Below are 15,635 nucleotides of genomic sequence, written 5' to 3'. Positions count from 1 at the left end.
CATCCGACGTTTCTTACAAACCGTTCCAAGAAAGAAAACTTCTATTCTATTGCACCATCCATCTATTATTTCCAGCTTTCTCTTGTTTACTCTCATTGGTCTGTCTCTTCCTATCCGTCTCCTTTCATTCTGACTTCCTGGCTCATTAGCTCATGGGAAACATCTCTGGCTGTCAGCCTTAAAGTTGTCCATGCTTGTAAGAGACATTCCCTGGCTAGGAGACTCTGGTGTTTCAAGGCAATTGTTTCAGACAGCTTGAAGGCTGTGAAAGAGAGAGAGAAATAGTGCCTTTATTTTATGTTTTTATTATTATTATACATTTTTTACTTGTGTCTTAACTGTCACTTTTCATGAATGTATCCTTGCTGTCGATTTACAATGAGTATGTCAGTGGTTTATTTTACTAGACGTGTTGGAATTATAACAGTGTGTATGGAAGCCCATTTCCACCCCTAAATAAAACCAGGTAATTGCGACTTTTTATCTCAGAATTCTGAATTTGTTTTATTTTTTATTCAGTGGCGTAAACGTGCTTCCATAGTTGTGTGTGTGTAAAGAGTTTAGCAGATGTCACTGGTCACTGAGTTCATCAACCCTGTAATCGTCTCTGCAGCCAGTCAGCAAATTAAAATGAGCAATTATGTCTTGTGCATTGACTGGGACACAATTTTGTAATTAGAAATATTTATTAGTTTTCATACAGAGAAACTACTTCATCTGAAATGTTGCTGTGCAGTCTATGCCAAGTCATACTATGCAATCATGCATATTTATGGTGTTTATTTGTGCTGTACTTATACTTTAATAATCTTAAATATTCAGGATAGTCTCAGCAATTCCACAAGGGCTCAAGTGTGACTGTCTGTGAAGGTCGTTGTACTTCAGGAATGGGAGTTGATTTTGGCCAGAGGCAGTATGGGGCTTTGGCTTTGTTCCCTTTAGAGGCCTGTGAGACAGAAGTAATTAGGAATAGATTATTACGTTGCCTTCATGTCACCTGCACATCTGTCTTTGTGCATGTTAAGCCTGAAGCCATCTACATTTGCATGTATTTACCTCCAGAGGGTGATTTGATTGGACAATGGACTGGAAAGAGTGTTCAGGACTAAAGATGTCTTTGTGGCTCAGGTGAGCCGAGCTTCTCGGAAGTGTTTATGAATTATGGATGGTGTTCTTGCTGAAAGAACTAAGAGTGCTGAATTTTATCTGGCGTGAAGTAGACTGTCTGCATATCAACAACCGGTATGGGTCAACTATCATTATTTTTATTTAAATATATATCAATAAGTGATTTTTATATATATATATATATATATATATATATATATATATATATATATATATATATATATATATATACATATACATATATATATATATATATATATATATATATATATATATATATATATATATATATATATATATATATATATATATATATATATATATATATATACATATATATATATATATATATACATATATGTATATATATATATATATACATATATATATATATATATATATATATATATATATATATACACACATATATATATATATATATATATATATATATATATATATATGTGTGTATATATACACACATATATATATATATATATATATATATATATATATATATACATAGTTTCTCTCCCTATTCTTGTTGCCATTCTCAGTCCAACTTTTTTTCCAAAATGCTTTCCATGACAAATCAAATACTTTGCCATATATATATTATATATCATTAGGAATACGTTTGCTAATTTTAAAACTTTGGAAATACTAATTAAAACCCACTTAGCAAGACATAGATGTAGCTTGTCCTAATGTGTTATATGCTGTCAATAAAAAGTAAAAATTTCTGTTTATTAGATCAATTTTGTCAGGGTGTCTGAGCCAGGTGCTGTCTGTTTCTGTGCCATTTCATTTTTGTTCCCACTGTATCCATTTTTATATCTCTTTAATGTATCTCTGTCAGTTTCTTTTTAAACATCTGTTTCATCCCCATCAACTCATTTCTCCTGTCATTAACTAGCTTCACTTGGAAATCTGTCTGCAGTCTGAGTTTGTCAGATTCTGATAATAGTGCTGAGACAAGAAACCTGAATTTGATGTGTTCACACAATCACAACTCTGTTTTCCTTTGATTTATTCCTGTTTTTATCTTGCATGCCTCTGTATCTGTTGTTTTAATGTCGTAGTCCTTTATAGGATGTTTGAATCATGGATATGAAATGGTCCCATAAGCACTGAGCTGAAATCTCAACTGTAGCATTCATAGTTTTGTACAAACTGACAATTCTCAGTATGGCTCAAAAGATATTGATAAATTAATAAAACGTGTTCTTTTAAATGTATGGGACATCAATGGACCTCAAAGGGATGTAGTTTGAGAAATCTCTCATTCATTTTAATGCCAAGTGAAAAGGTGAAGCCATAAATTCTCAGTCTTCCCTCACAAACATTCAGATTGTTCCAGCTTTGGCCTAAAATTAAGCCTGACCAAAATGAAACAAGGCAGGGATGTTTATTGAAAAGTTCAGAAAGAAATAGAATTGTCAGATTTCAACATTTTTTTACATATAGCTTTGTGATAAATTATTGAGACAACTGATAAGGCATAGAAATTTTGAAATGTCTATACAACAGTGGTCAACGGACTCCTTGTTAAATTCTGCAGTCTGTGAATAAAGAATTGGCGTACTCATAAGTGTTTTAATCTGTCATTCTGTTTCATATACAAACATATGTGGGAGTCCAAAGTCTGAAACTGCAAATTTGAAAATCAAAATTAAGCCAAAGTGCTTAAGTCATTAAGCAAAACAAAAAAAAATAAATAACTCTTATATATGAGTTTTTCATCTGTAGGAAATTTAAAAATTCCTTTATCCAAAGTCCTGCCTGCAGAGACCAGTTGTCAGAAGAACTGAACTGTTGCTTTCAACCGAAGGTCATTTTGTTATGTTGTATATTTTGTCAGTAAGATTTTCTCTCTTTTTGAAAGAAATTAATACTTTTATTCAGTAAGTACACATGAAATTGATCAAAAGTGACATTTTTAATGATACAAGAGATTATATCTATTCATCAAAGAATCCTGTCAATATAGGAAATGTATCACAGATTGCACAAAAAGCATTTTTTGATGATGATAATAATAATAATAAATGTTTCTTGAGCAGAAAATCATCATATTAGAATGATTTCTGAAGGATGATGTGACACTGAAGACTGAAGTAATAATGCTGAAAATTCAGCTTTGCATCACAGGAATAAATTGCATTTTAAAATATATTTAAGTGGAAAATTTGTAATAATTGTATTCATGTTTCATAGTAGTACTATTTTACTGTGTGTTTTAAGAAATGCAGCTTTGGTGAAAATGAGAAACTTCTCTCAAAAACTACTCAAAAGAACATGTTTAATAATAATTATACTTCTTTATCATTATTCATGCTGTTGTCCTTGATGAGATCAAGTTCATTTACATACCAACAACAGCACTCGGATGTTGATGATATCTGCCACGTCTCCTGTCTGTGTTCCTTTAATGGCCCTCCTCACTCTGAAACTGTGAATTATCCTGCAGCTGAAGGGTTTTTCTGACACTATGGGATGCAAAACGAGGGGTTTTGGGTAATTAGCTAATTGTGCAACTGTCTGCAGCGCAGATGTGAGTCCTGAGAAAACAACTTTCCCTTTATGCACAACCAGGCATGTGTGCTGGGTTTGGTTAACTCTCTCTATTCAGCAATCTCTGAAACATTTGTAGTTGTTTCTAAAGAACAATAATAGGAACAAAAGCTGAGCTGTCATACCGTGTGGCACAGATAGGGGCTGCTGCAACTCTGAAGTTAAGTTTATTTGAAATGAATTTTCTTTTGTGTTTGGTTTAGGAAAAAAAAATGGAGTGAAATGGAGCTTGAATTGTGCCAATTGGATGAAATAACAGTGTTTAAAATTATGGGCTGACACTGTGAAGTATTGCTTGATGACAGATGCTACGTTTCCATTTCCTCTCTCTTTCTCTCCTCCTGCGTGAAGCAAAAGGCATTTTGCACAGGTTAGATCAACTGTCTGCATTAAACACATTTGCACCAGATATTCCCAGCAGCGGTGCCATCAGATATTGTGCTATGGGTAATCCTTGATATCACATATGAGTCTCTTAGAAACTGCAGCATTTATCTCAGTCAAACAAACGGCTGGGCTGGTGATTACAGTTAGAGGAGCTCACCCGTGGCAGCATGTCCTTACATGGACGCAGCTCTGTTGTTCTGCTCACTCACAGACTCTCAGCTAGAGCGTATGGGGTTTGTGCTGTTCTGTTGATGTTTTGTTATTTTGGAGGTGATGTGAACTCTGTTTTGGCCAGAAACAATGTAAATCTTTGTCTCCCTATCTCTCTCTCACTCGCTGTCTGCCTTACACACATACACACACACACACACTCACGAATGCATCAGATCTCCTGCCCTGCCTGTCTAGAGAATGCCAGGCTGTTGCCATGGTAACCAGGACACATTTGTGCTGCAAGCTCCTCCATCCCTGCTGAGCCCAGCTGTACAGAAAAAGAGCAAGACGGTATAGCACTACACCAGCGGAAAAACCTAGAGAAAGACCCATACAGAGTCATGGGAGACCATCAGAGAGTGTTTTGCCTGTAGACTCACTGCTGTTCTGTAGTGTATATAGTAAAAATTCTCATTGTTTATATATATATATATATATATATATATATATATATATATATATATATTTTATTTTTTATTTATGTTTTTTTTTGACATGGCACAGCAAAAATACCATAAAAATTTTCATTTATGGATTTTGTTAGAGCCATGAATGACTATATATTTTACGTATTTTTTTTTCTTTATATTAAGAAAGATTATTTTATGATATCATGTGAATTTGGCTAGAAGAAGAATAAGAGAGATGGAAGCGTTTTTTTTTTTTTGCGTATAATGAAAAGCTCAAATTTATGTTTTTGGAACCTGATTATGATTAATTGTACAATAGTTTTTGAGTTTGATTTATTTTATAATGTAACAACATTATAATAACTAGCCTACCTTACTAAATATTTAATAAGCAGCTAATTGAGTTTGAGGCAAAGGTCGTAGTTGATATTTATTAGTGAGAATTGACCCCCAATCTAAAGTGGGACCACTTTTATACTACAAGTTATTGTCACTTATCAAATCCTTTGTGCAACACCCTTGTGCAAACTGCAACGAATGTGAAACGGCTCAGATCACCATCGTAAATTTGGTTATTTGTTTATTAAGGTCTTTATGATATCTAAAATTTTGATACCGTATAAATTTAATAATTCTTGTCACCGGTGTCAACATTTCAAAAAATACCAGCCTAAATTAAAAAAAAAAAAAAAAAAACTTATTGCAAAAAGAAAAAAAGAAACTAATTGCAATAGGACAAAAAAACAGATAGAACAGATAAAAAAATGCTACATACATTGTATAAAGTAATCTAATGTATAAAAACACAGCACTGTGTAAATAAAATGTATATTTCTTCTTATTAAAGTTACAAAAGTGATTTAGTCAAGAGCAGTGAGAGATTTTTTCTCTTTTGTTGTGTGATTGACATAAATGACAGACAGCAGGAATATTAGACTGCTGTCACTTTAAGAGCTGCCTGTATCCATTATGCTGTTACACGTGTTTTCTTTCTCAGCTGTTTCACTCAAGACATAAATTGCTGTGTTTACGAGGATACTTCCAAAGACTGCATTTTGACACATACAAGCGTGTGTATTTAACCGTTCAAGTATAAAGTGGCAAAAATAACTCTGATAGTCTCTCAGACAGCGTGCGCATATAGCGAAATGAGTTCTCTTTCGCTGCTAATTGCATTTCAACGGCTTAAAATCACTTGTTTTTAAACCACGATGCTTAAAACTAAACAGTATTTATATCACTTTTTACCTCTGATTCACACAATGTCCGAACTGTTAGAACTCTTGTGAATATCACAGCAGCAGGCGCCTAAGGCTTCTTCTTTTTCTTGCTTGCTTTATGGTGGATCGCAGACTTATAAGTGCATTGCCGCCACCTATCTCTCAAATGGACCATTGACACTCTATCTACAATCTCAATTGGGAGTGTCAATGGTCCACTTGAGAGATAGATGGCGGTAATGCATTTATAAGTCTGCGATTCCACCATAAAGCAAGAAGAAGAAGAAGATGCCTCACGGGCCTGCTGCTGTGAAGTGCGTTCACAAGAGTTCTAACGGTTTGGACATCGCGTGAATCAAAGGTAAAAAAAAAATATATAAATACTGTTCAGTTTCTTGCACAGACCAATTGTTTTGTTTCTTTACACATCAATGTATTGTCACAAGCCACAGGGTTTAATTTGGATTTGTCTGTGCATGTTTTTTTTTTACTCTCATAGATTTTGTTACCATTGCCATGCATTATACGGCTGAGAGACTGCAACGGCTGGACTTAAATATCATCATTTGTGTTCTACTGAAGAAACAAAGTCACCTACATCTTGGATGCCCTGGGGGTATGCAGATAAACATCAAATTATTATTTTTGGATGAACTATCCCTTTAATTGTGTCTACCAGTATATCCCACCCTTTTTCAACACTGACAAAAATACCAAAAGTCCCACGTGGCACCTTGGTGTATTTTTTAACATGTATTAATATGGCATTCTTTAAGGCATCTTGATGTACAATGTAAATTTGTTGTCTCAAAACGATTTTTTTTTTTTTTTTTTTTTTTTGATATGAGAACGATAATACCATGTTTTTTTGGACATGTACTTTGGACAAGTATTTTGGAGAAACATAAGTATCATGGTGAATTAATATATTTTAAGGTATTACCATCTGATATCACTGTATTTGTACGCTTAACGCCAACAAAACACAAGCTTCTGTCTTATACATACAAACCAATCACAAGCCGCCCCTTCCATGATTTGCTTCTGTGCCATTTATACTGGAGTGGCATTTAGTCTTTAGGTTATAGCCTGGGGAAAATCATAAAGCTTAATAAACGCTGATGCAATTTCATCCTCTGTCAACTCAGTGCTGCGAGAGTGTTTGGTAAAACATGTCAGCTCTGATTGTGCAAATGAGCCACGTAATAGCCACAGGCAAAACTCAGAGATGAGAGTCATCTCAGCTTCACTGAACATCACTAATGTCTACCTGTACTCCACCACCAGTCTGACAGAGATTTATGACATGACAGAACCGAAGCCTGTTAGATCAACACCTTCAACCATTTACAACAACGTACACTGCGTTTGTGAAGCTGCATTATGGATTTGATCTGAATATGGGCTTCTAAACCCTCCCAAGTGCTCTGTTTATCACAACAGTGTGCAGCCGTCAGCTGAGCCATATGGCTGTGCAAACAATCTCATGCAGACGGCTGGAACGTGCTATTTCCTATTCAAGTCACTTGTCACCATGTCTGTGTGCTATTCAGATGCTGCTTGTTTGAGAAGAGGAGGCGGATCCCAGTCTGTCACTTAATTATTATTGCCTTATGAATTGCCATTTGTTTTGCTGAGATGTTTGCTTGAAGTTTCATATTGGGGATGTCATTGAAATCATGGCACTCTCGTAGTCTAAATCAAGTTGTCATGAGATGTATAATTGTCTCAGTGTCCTGCTGGTGGAGCTGGGTTCTTTAAGGGTTCTTGAAGGGTTAATTATAGACACAATGTGTTTCATGAGCCTTATACAGGCCCATCAGGCTGTCTTCTCCCTCTCTCTGTTCTTTTGTGTTTCCTTTAGTTTAGCATGTTCCCTGGAGTGGTACAGTGCAAGGTCAGCAAAAATATAGCTGAATCTTTTACGCTCACCCACCATCTTTCCCCTCTCTGCTTTCTCATACAGCTCTGACTCTTGACTGTGAAGCATTCAGGATGCTGTAGGTTTTAGCTTTCAGTTATACTGGAAGGCTTTTTGTGGGGAGAACTATGGGAAAGTCCTATAAACACATCCAGCATCAGCCCAGAGCTATATTAAACTCAAGCGTACACAACACAAGGGTGGAATCATGAAAATTTATTTATACAAGAAATAAGTGGTGTAAAAACCAACCCTCAGTTAGTGCACATGCACTGACACATTGAGTCGAGGAGCTTGTGTAAATGAAGGCTTTGACGGGTAATACAAGTTTGCATCTGGCTTGCAACATTTCCTGAATCCTTCTATTTTGTACCTTTACATCAAGGTTCTTAAACTTGGATCTGTGTATCACCGGTGATATGTGAAGGAGTGCATGCTGTTGGCTTATTGAAATAAATTAATTATTATAATTAACACAAAAGCACCAACACTGAATGTATAGCTTATAACACACACCCGGAGCAGTGGGTAGCCAATGCTGCGGCGCCCGGGGAGCAGTTGGGGGTTCGGTGCCTTGCTCAAGGGTCTCACCTCAGTCGTGGTATTGAAGGTGGAGAGATCGCTGGTTATTCACCCCACCCTCCTCCACGAACAATCCCTGCCAGACCCAAGACTTGAACCCACAACCTTTGGGTTACAAGTCTGACTCTCTAACCATTAGGCCACGACTGCTATAAAACTATATATAAAAAAAAAAAAAAAAATAAACAATTATAATAAAAAATAAATACATAAAATAAAAACATTTTTGGTAACTGAAATAAAGCCAAAATAAAATATAAATATTATGAAAAAGATTAAATGTTGGAATAAAACAACAAGGTTAAAGTAATACAGTTACAGAAAAAATAAAGCTAAACAATGTTATAAATATAAAAATGACTAAAGCACATATCAAAATAACCAAAAAATAAATAAAATAAAGATTGAAAACATAAAAAGATCATTCAAAATATTAATAAATATTATAATAGTATATTCATAGTAGTAAAATAATACTGAATGAGCTAAATTTATATTAAAGTGTTTCTGATGACTCATCAATAACTGTTACACTGTCAGTTATACATTAATGTTTATGTTTGTTTTAATTATATAAGAATAAACCAGCAGTCATCAGTAAAAGACTATTTCAAATTGTAGAGAATTTTATTTGGTCAGTAATTGTTTTGAGGTGGTTTTTCCTCAGTTTGAAGTGGTTGTGCCACCTGCCATTAAACAAGTGGCAAAAGGCTTTGACTGAATGAAAAATTGGATGTATATTAAATTAGCTTCACAACCAAAGGCAGTGTTTTATATACTGTTTATTGATAATTTACCACTATTGAAAGTCAATAAATATTCCTGCTGCTTTATAAGGGAAATCAAAATGAACTCCAGTGTCATTCATTAATGGCCTGTAGTGAACCTTCCTTGATCAAACACCCATAAACATACATTTATGTGTAGATATTAATACAGTGACTATGATGATGGACTCCAGCACATTCCAGATCACGTGAACTGTCTCCAGGTGCTTTGTTATTTTTCATTAGGCTTCTATCATGTTGTGTCTCAGCATGTATGATGCCTCTGTAAACGCCTCTGGATTCTGTTGTGTGATACTGGCCAGGTGCAGAGACAGTCAGTGGATTAATTCATCTCACAAGCCCTGCCTGGCACTGAGGTACTCTTTTTTTCTCTTTACACAATAGTAGAGGAGAAGTTTACCTCTATATACTTCCATTTAAGGAATCCTCCCTTGCATCTGGTCTAGATTGTAAACGCAGTGTCCACTGCTGACAGCATGATCATCAATCTCTCTAGGAATGTAGGATCCACACAAACTGTCCCTTAGACCTGGAGCAGCTGCAATATAATATGAAACAGTTCATCATGAAAGTAAGTTCTTGGGTGACTTCCAACCACTAGTAGCTTTGTATTGTTTGCAGAGAATCACAATTTGAACTCCTCCCCAAGTGAACATGAAAACACAGCAGCACGTTTATTTTGTTTTCATCTGAACGCAGCTGTGTGTGATTTTTGAGGGGCATCAAGGACACACTGATGCTTTCTGCTGATGAATAGACATGATTTTGCCACACACTCTGTTACATAACTGAGCACAGCATCTCTGTTGTCTCTGGAAGGGGTGAGGCTGTTGAGGTCAGTGCTCAGCACACACAGGGCAGGACACAATGTTATCTGAAAGACAGCAAATAAAGACACAGACATCGCCCTGTAAATTTAGGATGGCATTGCCCATCAGCAGACCCAGATGAAAGCTGCAGACTTTTCTTTTATTTTCTGCTCTGTCAGAAAAATATAGCTTAAAGGGCCTGATATGCTCACAGTTAAGTTCTTTATTGTTCTACGCTTTGGAGTAAATGTAAACACCTTTGCAGTGGTATACTGTTCCCCAGTGAACATCCCAATGCCACTCATGCTGCAGCATGTAAATGTGCGGCGCACTTTCATTTCAGTAACAAATAAATACACAACTAACATGACAGTGGTGAGAAAACAGCCAAAGAAAGCTTCTGATCATAGTAATCTGCAAATATTTGCACTAGCTCTGCAATTCGGCACGCCTATAAAGTCATGCTTGTTTATATAGCACTTTATAAATATAAATATTAAATAAATTGCTTTAAAGTAAGCAGCTTTAAATGGAAGCCCGTTTCCACCACATAATAAAAAGTAAAACAAGGTAATTGCGACTTTTTATCTCACAATTCTGACTTGTAAACAAGAAAAATTTTCGTAATTCAGACTTTTTTGCTCCGAATTTGCGAGATATAAATTTGCATTTGAGTAATAGTCAGAATTGCAAGTTTATATCTCACAATTCTGACATTTTTTTCTTGCAATTCTAACTTCTTTTCTCAGAATTGTGAGGTAAAAATTCACAGTTGCAAGTTATAAAGTGCAATTCTGAGGGGGAAAAAACTATTTTCTTAGAATTGCGATTTATACTGTATATTACAATTTTGACTTTATTTCCTTCTGAATTGCAAGTTTAAATCTCGCAATTCTGACTTTTTTCTCTTAATTGTAAATTTATAACTTGCGATTCTGGGGGGAAAATTAGAACTGGGATTTTATATCACACAATCATTCTTCCAGAGCTTTACCAAACCAAAACATGACAGAAAACCAAAAGAAAACACACAGCACTAAAAACAAACCAAACAATAAAACGAACAAATTTAGAGGTACAACAGCTTGTCACTGGGACAGTACAAGGACATCTATGTACCATATCTACCCCTAAAATCTGCATATTTGTACATTATGTACCTTTAAGGTACTGTTAGCTAAACAAAACAAAACAAGCACACAAGGGCTGAAAGATCTATATTAGAAAAATAAAGTAAGAGTATTTGCTGCTCATTCAGTAGATGTGTTGATGCATTAAGGACTTCTGCATCAGTCACACATAAAACCACCATCACAAAGCCTCAGAATTGCTTGTTTTGGGTTTTGGTAACTGGCATTTAAATGAATGGGGCTGATGAAAGCTCACATTACTGCTATAACCACCATCTCTGTCCTGCCTTGATGCTTTGTAGTTTTGCTAATGGGATGTTTGATGTGTGTATGAACAAGCACATTTCCCTGTTTATGCAAAACCGCATAAAGAGTTTGACTGTGGTAATTTATTAATATGTGAGCTTTTCTCTCTCTGTTTCTCTTGAAGGTTAAAGGATCTGAATGTATCTTGTACTGGGATGGATGTAGATCAGTCTGTGTCTCTGGCCTTTCCCTCCAAGCTTTTAATAATTAATAGTGTTCTGGCTGATCAGAGAGCAGTCTGCTGCTATAAATGGCCTGATCGTGAAGCTTTACCGTCTGACCAGCTCTGATTGATACTGAAGCCTGGCTTTAATCCACGACCCTTCACCTGTCAGGCTGTCCTGTCCAGGCGCTCTCCATGCCTCCCTTGAGTTTCTTCATGCTGTGCTCTGCTAGATGTCATGGCTCGTCAGTTTAGACCGTTTGTGCATAAATCACTGTGCGTTTGATTTCCGCCTCCAATCAGAAGACATTATTTACAAATATTCATTTAAACACGCTGTTGTGACAGTTGGATTTGCTAATCTGTGTTGACACACCAGACACTTTTTGAGCAGAAGGGCAGATGATAATCATGTTTTTAAGATTCTTTCACTGGCACAGTAAAGAAGGCTTTTAGGGGCCATCCAAAGCTCATTTGTGTGTTTGAACAAAGGAGCTGCTCTGTGTTTTGGAGGGAAATCTGAAAGAGGAGCTTGACACTGTGAGAATCTGAGCGTTTCACCAGTGAATTTCAAAGTGCGCTCAGTGCTTCTCACAAAACCACTGCTGCTACATTATTAGTTATACAGTTATATTTAACTTTATTGAATGACTGTTTTAACAATACATTTCATTCTTTCAATATTAATTACCCATAATGTTATACACATACCACATAGGATATACTTATTTTACAATTGTTTAATTTATATTTTGTTTTTCAGTTGAATTATAAAGTTCTGTGAAATTCACTGTTAAAAAAATCTGATTTTTTTTTTAATTTTTCAAAGTTGAGTGATCATGTTAATGCCAAAATTTTATACCACAATGTGAGTAATTTTATTTCACAGTAATGATCACAATAAGCATCACAATATAGTAATTTTTGCTTTAAATAAGGTCTTTGTGATATCAAAAATTTTATTCTATAGAAATTTCAGAATTCTTGTCACTAGTGTTAAAATCACAAAAAAAACCTAATACTAGTTGAAATAAATAAAAAAAATAAAATAAAATAAAAAAAAACTCACTGAAGACAAGCAAACAGTCAGCAATTAAATACAAAAAAAAACTAATTACAAACAATAGGACAAAAAGAACTACAGTTGAACAAAAATTAAGAAATGCTACATACATTGTATAAAGTAATCAAATGTATAAAAACACTGCATATTCTTCACTGTGTAAATTAAAATGTTCTTACTAAAGTTACAAAATTGATTTAGTCAAAAGCAGTGAGAGATTTTCTCTTTTATTGCTTTATTAACACAAATGACAGACAGCAGGAATATTAGACTGCTGTCACTTTAAGAGCTGCCTGTATCCAATATACTGTATTGTCACAGATGTGTCTTCTTTCTCAGCTGTTTGGTTTCATTTGCAAAGACGGGCATTTTGACACATATAGGTGTTTGTATTTAACCATTCAAAGCTTATAAAGCAGCGGAAATAACTCCAATTATAATATATAATAATTACATATCCAAAAATAAAAAAAAAACTTTAATACTCCTGTGCTCTGAACACCATCTTCACGTGCGTGTGCCTCTCTGACAGTGTTTAGACACCGTCTCTCTGACAGCACACGTATTTAGGGAAATGAGTTCTCTTTCGCTGCTGATTGTGTTTCAGTGGCTTAAAAATCACTTGTTTTAAAACTGCGAAGCTTATAAACACTCTTACTGTTGATGGTTAATCGTGTCTACTGATATATCGCCAACCTCGTATATATATATGGGTCAAAGAAGTGTAGATGTCCCATTTTGGTGTCTGTATCAAATAACATTTGCAAAAGTGGTTTTATACAGTATGCATATTAAATACAGGTAAAGTGTCTACTTTAATGTTTTAAATAAATTTATTTTATTTAAAAATGATTAAAAGCTTCTGGTTGACAAATGAGTAAAACCTATTGGTATTGTGCTGCTATACATGTGATATTGCTCATATATAATAATGAGTATTTAAAATGCAACCTACTGTATATAAATTTGCATACCACTGCTATATGAGCAATAGCAGGTATCACTTAATTTTTCTTATTAAAATATATAAAGGTTTATTTCACAGACCATAAGCATCTATTAAGAATAAATGTGTAATTTGTGAAGAGACTGTGATGCGAATTACTGTATGATGAATCATATAAAGTATCATTTGGAGTCTCAGAATTGTATCAGTTAATCAGTCCCAGTAGTGAAGATGATTCCCAGAAATGCCTCTGAAGTTCCAGTCATTAGGTCTGTCTCAGAGGTACAGTACAAGCCTGTATTGAACAGCCTGTGTGTTTTCAGCACTTTGTCTGATCTTCCAGAGGAGCATGGAGGAAGATAAATGTGAGGAGCAGTTCAGCAGTAACATATCTCAGTCTAATAGCTCCTACTGACCGCTGAGTGATAGCGTTGTTAATGTCTGTGTGGGATAAATAGCCAGGAAAGGGTGAAATTTACTATCTATTAGCCACCTTTCTCGAACAGTGATGAAAAGCCTGGTATTGATCCTACCTGGTAATCCTGTACAGGCATGCTGTAGTTTAAAGGCTTTATACCTGCACAATCTCTCAGGGTTACAGTATTATAGAGATCGCTTGATTTGCAGTCTGTTACAGTGTGTTTAATCTCGCTCATTTTGCCACTTAAACAGTCTCTGTCTTTTACAGTACATTAGCGGCATACAGAACATGTGAGCTTTTATATACCTCTTATAAATACAGTGCATTAAAGTCTTACTTTCATTTAGTAAGGGAGCATTAAAAGTGACATTTATAATGTTACAATAATGATGCTGAAAATTCAGCTTTGCCATCACAGGAATAAATTACATTTTAAAATATAATAAAAAGAAAACAGTTATTTTAAATTGTAAATATATTTTACTACATTACTGTTTTATTACTGGATTTTTAGCATATAAATGCAGTCTTGGTGAGCCTATGAGACTTCTTTCAGAAGCATTAAAAAAATCCCCAACTTTGAACGGTAGTTTATGTTTGATTTCATGCTGCTTTTAGTAATGGCTACAGGCAACCCACAAATGATTTCATAATTCTTTATTTCATAATCATATTTTTAGAAAAAAGCTCATAAAACCAATCTCAGCCAGCCGCATTATTTGAGGTATCATTCATATCTGTAGCTAAAATGGTGTGTGATGTGTTACAAGTTTAATGCTTCGAGCTAAAGGTTTAGAATAATTAATAGCAATAATGAAGCTTTTCTTTAGAAAATGCCACTAATAAAATCTTGACCTTGACCGATGCAATAGGCTGATTTCATCTAATTAAAGAGATTTATTAAAAGAGAAAAAGCGAGCAAGAGGAATATTGAGGTACCATCTGTCTTTATTGCATAGAAATTCCCTACTGAATGTTTGCCAGCAAAAACTAGAGTTCAGAGAAACCCAGACAGATGAAATAAAAGAGAACAATCCCAGCTGAGAGACGTCAGTCCAGCTCCCCTGGTTCTGTTATTGTTGTTTGTTCTGTTTTAAATGGTTGAACAAAATTTGAAAGGCTACCTTTGAAAATTGCAAAAGAATTCATTTACATTATATTTTAAAAGATAAATTATTGTATTATTTTAACTGAAATCATTAACTTTCAAAGTGCATATTATCACACTTAGTGCTGAAGGTCATAGTGACATTGAAACCCATTTGTGCTCGCTGTCTATTGATCCTGCTTGAGTAATTAATATGATATACATGTCTTTTTAGTAATGTAGGATTTGCAGCTGTAGATTGCTATGCTGATATTTATATTAGAAGTCATTGATAGTATAAATCTATGTGACATTTTATAGTGTCCTATTAAATTGTGGTTTGGTGGAACATTGACTGTGACTTAAGAATGGAGAATCAATGCTCTTTCTCTCTTATCCACCATCCATATTCTACACTTTGTCCCACACACACATATTTTAGAGATAAGGATGTGCTGATATTAAATGCTGAAGAGCGTGTCTTTCA

The sequence above is a fragment of the Cyprinus carpio genome, chromosome B23, assembly GCF_018340385.1.
Source record: "Cyprinus carpio isolate SPL01 chromosome B23, ASM1834038v1, whole genome shotgun sequence".
Taxonomy (NCBI): Eukaryota; Metazoa; Chordata; class Actinopteri; order Cypriniformes; family Cyprinidae; genus Cyprinus; species Cyprinus carpio.
Note: the sequence above shows the minus strand (reverse complement) of the source record.